This window comes from Ambystoma mexicanum, chromosome 6q (genome assembly GCF_040938575.1).
Source record: "Ambystoma mexicanum isolate Mex_15411 chromosome 6q, UKY_AmexF1_1, whole genome shotgun sequence".
NCBI classification, from domain to species: domain Eukaryota; kingdom Metazoa; phylum Chordata; class Amphibia; order Caudata; family Ambystomatidae; genus Ambystoma; species Ambystoma mexicanum.
This window is the reverse complement of record NC_090937.1, coordinates 24389884-24402312: the sequence shown is the minus strand read 5'-3', so window position 1 is coordinate 24402312 and position 12429 is coordinate 24389884.

Here is a 12429-nt window from a genome sequence, read left to right as displayed (position 1 = left end):
CACGATTCCCCAAAGTGCTAGGTGCCATCGACTGCACCCATGTGGCTCTACGTCCCCCCAGGGCATCTGAGCACATCTATAGGAACCGCAAGCACTGGCATTCCATCAACGTGCAGGTAGCATGTAATGCCAAGGGAATCATCACCTCAGTATATACCAACTATCCCGGCTCCACCCACGACAGCTTCATTTACCGAATGTCCACCCTAAGCCGGGACCTAGAAGCTGGGCGGCATGGCGATACATGGCTGCATGGTGAGTATGTATGCCACTGCACATGCATGCATGTTGGATACTGAGCAAGGTCACAACCTCACCAATGATACCAATCCCCACCTCCACAGGGGACAGTGCCTACCCTCTCAGCCCCCACATGATGACGCCAATTCGGAACCCCACCACGCCACCCCAGGTAAGATTTAACACAGCCCACATTACACCAGGGGCATAGTGGAGCGCACATTCGGAGTGCTGAAGTCACGCTTTCGCTCCCTTGACCGTTCTGGCGGGCAGCTGTTATACGCTCCCCCAGTAGTGTGCAGGATCATAGTGGCAGCATGTGTCCTGCACAACGTTGCAACACGCCGGGGCCTGGCCGTGGACATGGTGGTGGCCCCACATCCCCAACCACATGCACAGCCGCTGCGCATGGGAGGGGAAAGGGCACGGGGGGAGGCAGCCCGTACACAGCTAGTGGCTAATTACTTCACATAGAAATCACACCCCTGTGGAGTGCACACTGCCCTGGCACATTCCATCTGACAATCAATGATGACTCAACCTGACACTGATCCTGAATGTGTGGAGAATGAACCGGGAATTCCATGTCAGCCTGAGATTGTTCACCTGGAAGTGTCACAATGTGTGCATCCCTACCCACACAGACACCACCAATGCAGTTTTGTGAAGTTACACATTGAAGCAGCTAAAATGAATACCCACTTGCAAAATGCAACAAGAGGACAGTGCCATGTCAGCCAACCCAACCCCAGCACTGCCACACGACACACCGTGCCATGTCATGCTAATTGCAGGTAAACAAAGTAATCCCCACAACATGACATCACTCTCACTATGTACAGTGGCACTATTAGAAACCTGCAACACCTGAAATGCTCACAGCAATGCCGGACCAACAACATACTTGAGCACGTAGTACCATTAACATGACATCAAAAATGTTACATATTAGTAGTCTCACCACCTGGAAATGCCTGCACTCCCACCACTACCAACTGTGCAGTGTTGGCGCCATGTAGAGTTGTAGGTGCACTGCTGCCAACATGGTCCCCATCGCCAGACTAGAGGTCCTTGTGTGGACTTGAGGAAGGGACCTGCAAATTGGGAGGTAGACACAGAAGAAGAGTTACACATCAATGCAACATGCAGTGTACAACACAACAGCAATATGCACTAGGAATGTATACACAGTATTGACTATAGACTGGCCACACAGCTCATGGGAGTCCAACGTCACTGTGTAATTCACTGTCACTTGGGCACACCCTTTGCAAGCCCATGGAAACGGGAAGCAGGAGGGGTGTGTGTGACTCAAACCCAAGCATCTGAACCAAATACATTACAAGCCTGCATGTGCCCAGCCACAATGCAGCGTATGCCCACAGGAACCACGGAAGCCAACAGATCGGAGCCAACAGATCGGAGCCAACAGATCGGAGCCAACAGATCGGAGCCAACAGATCGGAGCCAACAGATCGGAGCCAACAGATCCTCCCAAAAAAATTGGGAATAAAAGAAATCAAAATAAAAACAAAAATAAGAAACAATCAAAAATGGCCATTGATGGGCCCGGGGGGGTTGGGGAGGCCACCCAGGAGGTCCGAGGACAGGATGCACACCAGAACCCACCTGCGTGGATCCTGGGAAAATAAAACACCTCCATGGGCTCATGGCCCACACGGCTACCCTATTGTGGGAGTGTCACTGCTGTCGCTATTATCACCCTGTGCAGCTGCATCCGGAGGTGGTTGCACTATGGGAGGCAGCCCACGCAAGGCCCTAGTCTGCTCCTCCATGGCTGCAAGCATGCGGGTGTGGTAGGTCTGGTTCTGGAGGATGAGTGTGCGGAGGTCCCCATGCAACAACTAACGGGATGCCCGGACCTCCGCCCTCGTTGCCTGCATCTCAGCTGAGAGCGTACGGGTGAGACGCTCCAGCTGCTGTTCTGTCCTTTGGTGTGTTGAAGCCTCAAGCTCAACAAGAGTCGTCCTGAGGTGTAGGAGCTCCTGCCTCAGGGCTTCCCTGTGGCCCTGGGACTCAATGGAGATGGCCTCCTGCAGAGTCGCCAGTGCCGCCCGCCTGTCCCTGTTGGACCCCAACATGTCCTCCCTGTGTGACTGGCAGATGGAGTCAGTTGCCTGCTCTAGTCGCTCCATCAGCCTTTCTGGGGGGACAATGGAAGTGGCCACCCTATCCATGGCCTGAGCCATCATCTCGGATGATGCAGCCTGTTGGGTAGCCATACCGTAAATGGATTGCTCCCATGCGGTATTGCCAGGTGGCGTACGGCCACCACGTCGGCGGGCACCACACCTGTCTGGGGCAAGGCGAACTGCGCCTTGCTGTGCCGGCACTGCCTGAGGCTGCAGGACTGCATTCCCCCTCTGATCTGCTGGCCCAGGAACAGGATCAGATGTCGCGGAGTGTGACCCTGCATCCGTAACCACCGAAGGCGTAGCTGCCAACACTGACATCCCCATGGAGGGTACTGACCCTGGTGCAGGTGGGTGAGACAGAACAGAATCCCTCCCTGGAACACTCACCAGCGACGGCACGTAGGTCTCATCCGAATCAACACCTGAGTACAGCTCGGGGGAGGTGCAGCCAGAGACACCCCTTGAGAGCACGACCTGCAGCACTTGTGGGTTCTCCCCCACCACCACACCACGTCCCTCACTGGTGGTTGGTCGGCCCTGGGACACCTCCTGGGTCTGCACCATCTCCACAACCCCAGCAGTATCAGGTGCGTCTTCCCCTGCAAAGACATGAAAACAAAGTAATGGAAACAGGCATTAGCACCATGGCACACATTGAGGGCTGAGAAGCAAGAGAACCAGTACTTGATTGACATGTCCCACATGACTAAAACCCTCCCATGCATGCACCCTCACTGCGTATGAAGTGCAGGCAAACGGCACACACTGATGACACCAAGATGGAAGATGGACAAATTTTCTGCATGCTGCCTGGCAGTGGCATCACACATTGGCCTGTGATTGGCAGGTGAAACACACATGCCATCACACAGATGGCATGTACCATTGCTATTGAGTGAAGATGGAGAGGAGGGCAGCAACTATTCATTCAGTCCAGTTCCCGCATGTAATAGCTTTTCTGATTCTAACAGGTCAGATTTTTGACCTGGAGCTGCCAGTCTGTAATGGTCAAATTGCACAGGGACATGTGTGTACAAATGATATCCAGGTAACAAAGTCACTCCCCTTTACCATACCCATGTCAGACATGTGACTAGTGGACAGCGACATGCCTAGTGAAAGTGGTGGAATGCAAACAAACTGACTGAATGAACAGTGAAAAATAAGCAAATCTGTTGTGTCAAGGTGACACTTCAAGGGCAACTGGCGTGCAGTTGTGCTAGATGTCTACTGTTGGCAGAAGGGATACTGCTATGGCCAAATGCAGCTGCGCAGGAAGTATTGCATGAAGCACATGGCTGACCCATACGACTGAGGCGCACACACTCTCTCCTGGCACCCAAACAGAAGCCCTCACACACACACCATGCACATGTATGACACACACATGCATGTGCACTCACCGGACAATGCCTCGTAATCAGCCAGATCTCCCACGCCTTGGATCTGTTCCTCCGTGACGTAGGTCCCAGCGACTGACTCATGTGGAGTGAGTTCCATGTCTACTACTGGAGACCCACCTCCAGTCACTAGAGTTGCGGCATGACTTGAGGCCAGCTTACTCTTTGCCCTGCGCTTTAGGTCATTCCAGCGCTTATAGCAATCATTGGCTGTGCGCCTCACGATTCCAAGGGCACTTACGATGTCCGCAACGGTCTGCCAGTGTGCCTGGCGTTGTGCAGGTGTGGTCTTGGATCCTGCAACAATGACCATCTCGTTGTCATGTCCGGACACATACTCGACAAGTGCATTCAGTTCGTCATCCGTGAAGCTGGGCTTCCTGGACGGGCCGGACTGTGTAGCCGTGTCTGGGGCATCAGCCTGTGCCGGACGAGCACTCTTCCTCTTCCGCTTGGAAGGTGGTGGTGATCCTGAGTGTCCTGCGCCGCTCTGGACACTAGGGGCAGGAGCCCTGGTGGACTCTGTATCAGGAGTGTGGGATTGCACACTCAGCATGGGAGTTGGTGCAGGCATTGGCTCGAGTGTGATGGTGTCAGGGGGAATGTCAGCAGCATGGACTAGGACCGACACTGTCCTGGCTGGGTGTGTGAGGGCTGGGGTGGATGGAGCCGCAGCTGCCCCTGCAGCCACTCCGCCCTGCCTCCTTGGTGCAGCAGATGACCTTGCTGCCCCAGATCCACGTGGCATGATGGCATCAACGTGCACCAGCGCACGTGTCGTAGCCCTGCTGACCTGGAAGTCAGCCATGGAGTCAGCCAGGTCTGGTGCCACAATGGGCTGGTCCAACAAGGGCTGAGCATGGATGGTGTCAGCCACTTCAGCCTCAACGGGAGGGGGGGAGGGGGGGGAGGGGGGGGATGATGGGTGCCCTTGACTGGTCCTCCACACATGGGGGGACAGGCTCACCCTGCAAGTTACGACCACGTCCCCTACCGGATCCACCACGGCCACCACTTGTGGCTCTTCCACCTTTGCCACCCTTACGGAATCCTCGCCTCCCAGCCATGGCACTGATATTAATGTGCGTATGGGAGTGGCTGTAGACAATTGTCCTGGGCAATTGGGGGTCAAAGGGGTTGGGTACCAGATGGTAATTGTACCCTAGTGCTCTAGCACGGCTGATTGTAACCCCTGGGGAAAGATGACGGGTCACGCAACGCACAGGAGGCCCAAAAAAGGGAGATGACGTGCACGCAACCCCTCCTAGACCACGTGTGCAGAAAGAAAAACCTGCACTACGCTGTGGCACCCAGTAACACAAGAATGAACGTATGCGTGTCACACGCAGCCTAGAATGACCTCTGAAGGGGTAGGCAACACACGGGGCAAGCACAGAAGTTGGATACGTGCGTGACTCACCGTCTGCCAGGTAAAAGAGCGTGAAGAATGAGCGCGTTTGGCTGGCTAAACCCCCGCCAAAAGAAGATGTGTACGCTGTCTGAGAAGACAGGACAACAGTAGAAGGGGACACTGTTTGAGGGAACAGGCCCAGGTAAACCAGTAAAAGAGAAAAAAGAGAAAAAGCTGTCAGAGGTAACAGGGAATACGAACTGGAAACGCCGTGAAGTAAATCGCGTGTGAAACGACAAGAAGTACAGATTTCACCCACTCGCTCTCCACGAAAAGCACGTACAAGGAAATGGTGTTCTACATGTACCCTATATACAGGCCCACACGTACAGCGTCACTTACGCGGCGTGTACGTTCACCAATCACACGCTTTGTCACTCCTGCGTGTAGATCCATTTTGACCAATCACACGCTTTGTCACTTCTATGTGTACATCCATTTTCACCAATCACACGCTTTGACACTGGGACGTGTCACGCAACAATTTCCTGCACGTGCAGGTGACTATAGGCGCGCATATGCTGTTGACGGGTTTACGCGCTAAGGGCCTTTGCTGACGTGTGGGATTTCACTACCTATCAGGCTGTCCACGCGTTCACACACGAGAGACCACGCTCCTGGCCAGGAGGCGAAATTACTGCCCCCCAGAGCCCTGAGCACGCTCCCACCTGCCATCTGCTGCTGCCTGACTGCCTGCTGGCCACGTGCCCCACACTGCTGGTGGGTGGGGGTGTTGGGAGACATGGGTGGGGGCCTGGTGGAGGGTGCCCCTGCACTGGTGGGGGTGGTGGGAGACATGGGTGGGGGCTTGGTGGAGAGTGCCCCTGGTGGCGGGGGGTGGTGGGAGACATGGGTGGGGGCCTGGTGGAGGCTGCCCCTGGTGGCGGGAGGGTGGGGGTGGTGGGAGACATGAGTGGGGGCCTGGTGGAGGCTGCCCCTGCACTGCTGGGGGTGTGGGGGTGCAGGGGGACATGAGCAGGTGTGCAGGGTAGTCCCCTGTTTTGTAGGCTGCCTGCAGGGGCCGTGGAGGGTGTACAGGGAACACCTGTGAGGACCCACCCAGCCTAATCGCGTGTGATGATTCCCACGCACCCCTGTAATACACGTACCCTGGCTAATCGCGTGTATAACTTCACGCGTGCCCCTGTAATACACGTACCCTGGCCAATCGCGTGTTAAACTTCCCGTGTACCCCTGTAATACACGTACCCTGGCCAATCGCGTGTTAAACTTCCCGCGTACCCCTGTAATACACGTACCCTGGCCAATCGCGTGTTAAACTTCCCGCGTACCCCTGTAATACACTTACCCTGGCTAATCGCGTGTTAAACTTCCCGCGTACCCCTGTAATACACTTACCCTGGCTAATCGCGTGTTAAACTTCCCGCGTACCCCTGTAATACACGTACCCTGGCCAATCGCGTGTTAAACTTCCCGCGTACCCCTGTAATACACGTACCCTGGCCAATCGCATGTTAAACTTCCCGCGTACCCCTGTAATACACTTACCCTGGCTAATCGCGTGTTAAACTTCCCGCGTACCCCTGTGATACACTTACCCTGGCTAATCGCGTGTTAAACTTCCCGCGTACCCCTGTGATACACGTACCCTGGCCAATCGCGTGTTGAACTTCCCGCGTACCCCTGTGATACACGTACCCTGGCCAATCGCGTGTTGAACTTCCCGCGTACCCCTGTAATACACGTACCCTGGCCAATCGCGTGTTAAACTTCCCGCGTACCCCTGTAATACACATACCCTGGCTAATCGCGTGTATAACTTCACGCGTACCCCTGTAATACACGTACCCTGGCCAATCGCGTGTTAAACTTCCAGCGTACCCCTGTAATACACGTACCCTGGCCAATCGCGTGTTAAACTTCCCGCGCACCCCTGTTATACACTTACCCTGGCCAATCGCGTGTTGAACTTCCCGCGTACCCCTGTAATACACTTACCCTGGCTAATCGCGTGTTAAACTTCCCGCGTACCCCTGTAATACACGTACCCTGGCTAATCGCGTGTATAACTTCACGCGTACCCCTGTAATACACGTACCCTGGCCAATCGCGTGTTAAACTTCCCGCGTACCCCTGTAATACACGTACCCTGGCCAATCGCGTGTTAAACTTCCCGCGTACCCCTGTAATACACGTACCCTGGCCAATCGCGTGTTGAACTTCCCGCGTACCCCTGTAATACACTTACCCTGGCTAATCGCGTGTTAAACTTCCCGCGTACCCCTGTAATACACGTACCCTGGCTAATCGCGTGTATAACTTCCCGCGTACCCCTGTAATACACGTACCCTGGCCAATCGCGTGTTGAACTTCCCGCGTACCCCTGTAATACACGTACCCTGGCTAATCGCGTGTATAACTTCACGCGTACCCCTGATATGCACGTTACCCGCTTTGCGTTCCTTGTTTGGCTGCCCTGTAAACTGGTCCAGGGTTAGCGCAGCCCTTTGCGATGATTTAGCGATTTTGCTGGCTTTTCCTTGCGCGAGGGCGTTCTTGGGGGCGTTACTGGCGCTGCTGCAGGGTCGCTGCGATACTCTGCGCCACGGCTGGTTTGGGAGCATGAAATCCATGAATACGCTGTGCGCGGAAATCGGTTTTATCGCACGTGCCTGGCGCAGTCAATCGCACGCGGACACTCTGCGCCAGCCGCTTGCGACACTTTTCTGCGAAATTCTATGAATTACCCTGTCAGTCTTTTCATCATTCAAGCAAGGCCATTGTGAGCCATCCAGGTTTGGATTGTATGATAAATAGCGTTGAGAGAGGCCGAGTCAATATCATGTGAGCCTGTAATGGGGATAAGGATTTGGGTGTCAACAGAATAGTTGTTATAGGTGACACCGAAATTATCCAGGCGGTTCAAAAGTGGTTTTGTAAAGATATTATTGTGTCGATGAGACACAGGGTCCTTGAGGGACACAACAGGTGACTGGGCTTGGTTGTGCTGCTGCGTTATGTGAGAATACTCTATTCGATCTGTCATTAGAAAGGATTGTATCAATTGGATAGCTTTCGGTGAGAAATTAGCCTCTCAGAAGAGATGTTTACACAGTATTTTATGATTGATCAAGTCAAACGCCACTGAAAGGTAAAGTAGGAGGAGCAGGGTCAGTTTGCCTTTCTCTTTGAGCTCGTCCATTTGGATTTTCAGATCCAAAAGTTCTGTTTCAGTACCGTGTCTAAATTGACGTAGGCCACGGATGTTGTTGACTTCCAAATAGTTTTGGATCTGGAGACATGCAACTCTATCGAGTATTTTGAGTAAGAAAGGCACTGTTCTAAAAGGTCTATAGTTGGTCAGAATGTTAGGGTCAAGCAAGGTTTTTTTTAGTAGTGGGAGTACCACCCGTTTTTGAGATTGGATGGGACAATACTACTTTCAAAGGAAGAGTTAATTAGATTTGTGATGAAGGGGGTTAGGTCAAGTGCACAGTCCTTAATAACCGCCGCGGGGCAGGAGTCACCTTGATGATTTAAGACTGGCGATCATTTTTAGTACTTCTGAGTTGGAGACAGGGGTGAATTTGAATTGTGGAACTGTTTTATTGACCGAGAGAGTAGGAGTCTGCAGAGGTAGTTGGCCAAGTTTAATAGTAGCCTTTTTCATTAAATTTTAGATTGAAGGGGTGCTATCTCGTCAGAGAGGGCATTTTGAATGCCGGTGTAACAATTTACATCTTTGTTGCAGACTTCTTGTAGTGCTACTGCAGACTCTAGTTCTCTCAGGATGGCGGAAGGTTCCTTGGTGCCTGATTTGGCATTAATTATTCTGTCATTGTATTTGGAATTTTTCATTTGGAGAACTGACTGTATACATGTTTTGGCTGCCATGACAAATTTTACTTTGTTTAGGTCATTTGTTACTTTTTCCAGTTGGACTCAGCTGTTCTCTTAATGCTTCTTAGAGTTTTTAGAGTTGGTGAGTTGAAGTGGGCTGCTAGTTTGGCTTTGCATATGGATGGATAGGGGTGCGATTTTGTCGATGGCTGCTAGTACAGTTTGGTTGTATAGGTCGACCATAGTGGCAGAGCTATTGGTACCTAGGTCTTGGTATGCAGTGATTGGGAGAAGTAACGGTAGTATATTGTTCTCAGTGATGTTGCGTTTGTTTCTGGATGGGGCAGCTGGAGCCACCAAAGGGATGTTGTTAGTCCCCGAGTTCTTGGTGACGTTGAAGGTAATGATGTGGTGGTCTGACCATGGGCAGTGGGCATTGAATGTGATGTTTGTATTACAATTAAGGTCGACTAGCCAGTCGAGTGCCGACCATTGGTATGTGTGGGGCATTTCATACGGTGCGTGAAGCCTAGTGCTGAGATGGTATTGGGGAGCGCAAAAGCATTGTTGTCCTTGGGGTCGTTAAGGCCTAAATTGATGTCACTAGAAGCAGAGTTTGGGAACTAGGTTTGGTGTTGGTCGAGAGGAGTTGGGCTATATCGTCCTTGAGTGACAGTATCGGGCCAGGGGGTCTATAGATCAAGTGAATGTTTAGAGTGGCAGTATGTGATAGGGTCATTTTGACTGAGAGTATTTCGCCAGAGTGAAGGAGATATTTGGTAACTCTATAATGTTGAAGGTATTTTTAGCAATAATAGCTACCCCCTCCCCTCCTTTGGCTGTTGGCCTATCGGACCATAGATAATGACGTTTTCTGGGACAGCTAACGAGAGGGCATGTCCTGCTGCAGCATGGATCCAGGTTTCGGTAATTGCCATAAAGTCAAGTTTCTTAGTTGTAATGAAGTCAGCGATGTCTAGGGCATGTGCAGGGAGAGACCCAACATTGATCAGGGCTCCCTTTATTACCTGGTTTTCTTTGCAGATATTGTTTTGCGCTCAGGCAGTTGTGGTTAGATTAAAGGGCAGTGTACATGTGTCAGGTGGGTTAGGGCTCGAAGTAGAGCAGTTCAGCATAGTAGAAGGGAAGAGCTTATCACTTGACTTGGTGTGGTGCTATATAGTAGTCTTAGTGGAGGCTCTATTAGAGCTGTAGTTGAGATAGATATTTCTTCTGCTGATTGAGGGGGTGACGGTAGGGGTGGTGGGCTTGCTGAATCTTGTCCGCGATGCTAGTCCGCTGTTTCTTAGGGTACATTGACATGGTCGGCTTTGAGTGAGATGGGATTGCATGGTCAGGCTCTGGTTGGTAACTGTTTTTAATTTGTTTAACAAACTTATCAGCAAAGGAGATGGGTAGGATTATTTTAAAACATTTAGAGGAGAGGTATAGACAAAATAATATTAAGGGTTAGGAGTTGATGAACATTCTCTAAATGTATTTTTAGCTTTAGATAAATATGTAAATCCTTTCGAAACAGTGAAATATCTTATTTTTATGGCACATTATATTGATGATGGGTGTTCCCTTTGATCTTCTGAACATTATTCAGATGTTATATAACTTTTTGTCAGCTATGTTTAGATATACCTTGATGGGTTGATGACTTGGGCGGTAGCGGTATTAGCCCTACCGCCGAACTCCCCGGCGCTAATAGCGCCGGATCACGAGTTCGGCGGTAATGTCAATCCCCATTCCCCATTGAGCCCATTCGGGAATGCCCCATTCCCCATTGGGCTCAATGGGGAAATTTCGCGCTAATACCGCCGGCGGATTTCCCGCCAGCGGTAATAGCGCGAATTTTCGGCGGATTTCCCCCCAGCTCAGAGCTGGGGAGAAATCCGCCGAAGTCCTGCTTTGGCAGACCCTTAAATCCGGCGGTAATAGCGCTACCGCCGGATTTAAGGCTTACCGCCAAAGTCGTGATGAGGCCCAGAGTCTTTTCCCTCTAAAAGCGGTATAGTATGGCTACATCCTGGCCTCTCAATTATTTTGACTTGTATGTAAATACTTTAAAAGAAATTCTCTTAACTTCCCACAGCCATTTTCCTAAATTTGGGCACAAGCAAATGTGAACGGTGTTTTAGTCTGATGATGTTGTTTTAATGGCTAGGAGAGCTAGGGATATACACTTAATAAAACCTGCATAGATAGGACATGTTTCACCTTAGCCTATATGTGGGTAAATCCAAAATAATGCGTGTAGACCATGCCCAAATATAGTGGCAAAAACATTCTTCTAAATTGAGTGTTATTTTAAAATAAATTAACTAGTTCTCCTCTTTTGAACACCCAACTAATTAAATTATATCTTTCAATAGGTATTGTGAAAAGATTGATGGCCTTCACATGCAAACCACCCTTAAGATATATATTGCAACTCTCAAAACTGTGGCTCCTTTTGGCAGTGGGTAGTGGGGATCACATGGCCATCAACAAGGCAAAATATACAAAATGCCTAAAATAAGTTTTCTAGCCTTTTGGTTAGGGAAACATAAATACGCCCATTTGTATTATTTAAAAAAAATGCAGTTTTTTTCTATTTAAATTACATTTTGAGCTTGTCGCACTTCTAAGGATCTGCATCTCAGAGGTCCTCTTGCAACAATTTAGCACATTTTATTATACATTTTCTCATACATTGAAGTGGCTCGAGTTCATTTGGACACCATTAAAGGATCTAGTTCACACAGAATTATTTAACAAACCTAGAACTCAGAATGTGTCTACTATTAGGAAACAGATTTCTATCTATTATTAAAAGAAGGAACATTACTTTAAAACTCTTCAAATTAGTAAATGTACTGTTGCTTCCTTTTTACAGTTAAAGCTATATGTTGATAATAATCCTTACTTGAATTGCTTTCATAAGCCTTAACAAAGGGTGCTGTTCTTTAAAATCTAAACACAATGTTTGACATTAGGAGTGAATGTGGCAAGATGAAACAAAACTGCCAAGTGTACAAATAGTAAGTAGTGTTCATGTGATGAAGCCTCTTGTGGAGATTTGCGCATTTTGCATCATTTTGTTCACATTATGCAGCTGTTAGATATCAATTCTTAAAGCCAAGTTTTAAAAAATGGGGTACATTTTAAGGCATTTCACATATTCTTAGGTTACGTGATGTACAAATGGTGTAGGCCTTTCATTGGTCTCTTGAAAAGAATTTAGCATTAGAAATAGAATGGTAATATTTTAACAATGTATGTGATTTTATGAAGAACTACTATTAAGAATAGATTTACTGATCTACCAGACACCATACCTATTGACCTCCCATTCATCCTAAAAATACAAGCTTGTGAATCTGGGCTGAATTCCCAATAAAAAGCTTGCATTTAGTGTAACTGTTTCTACACG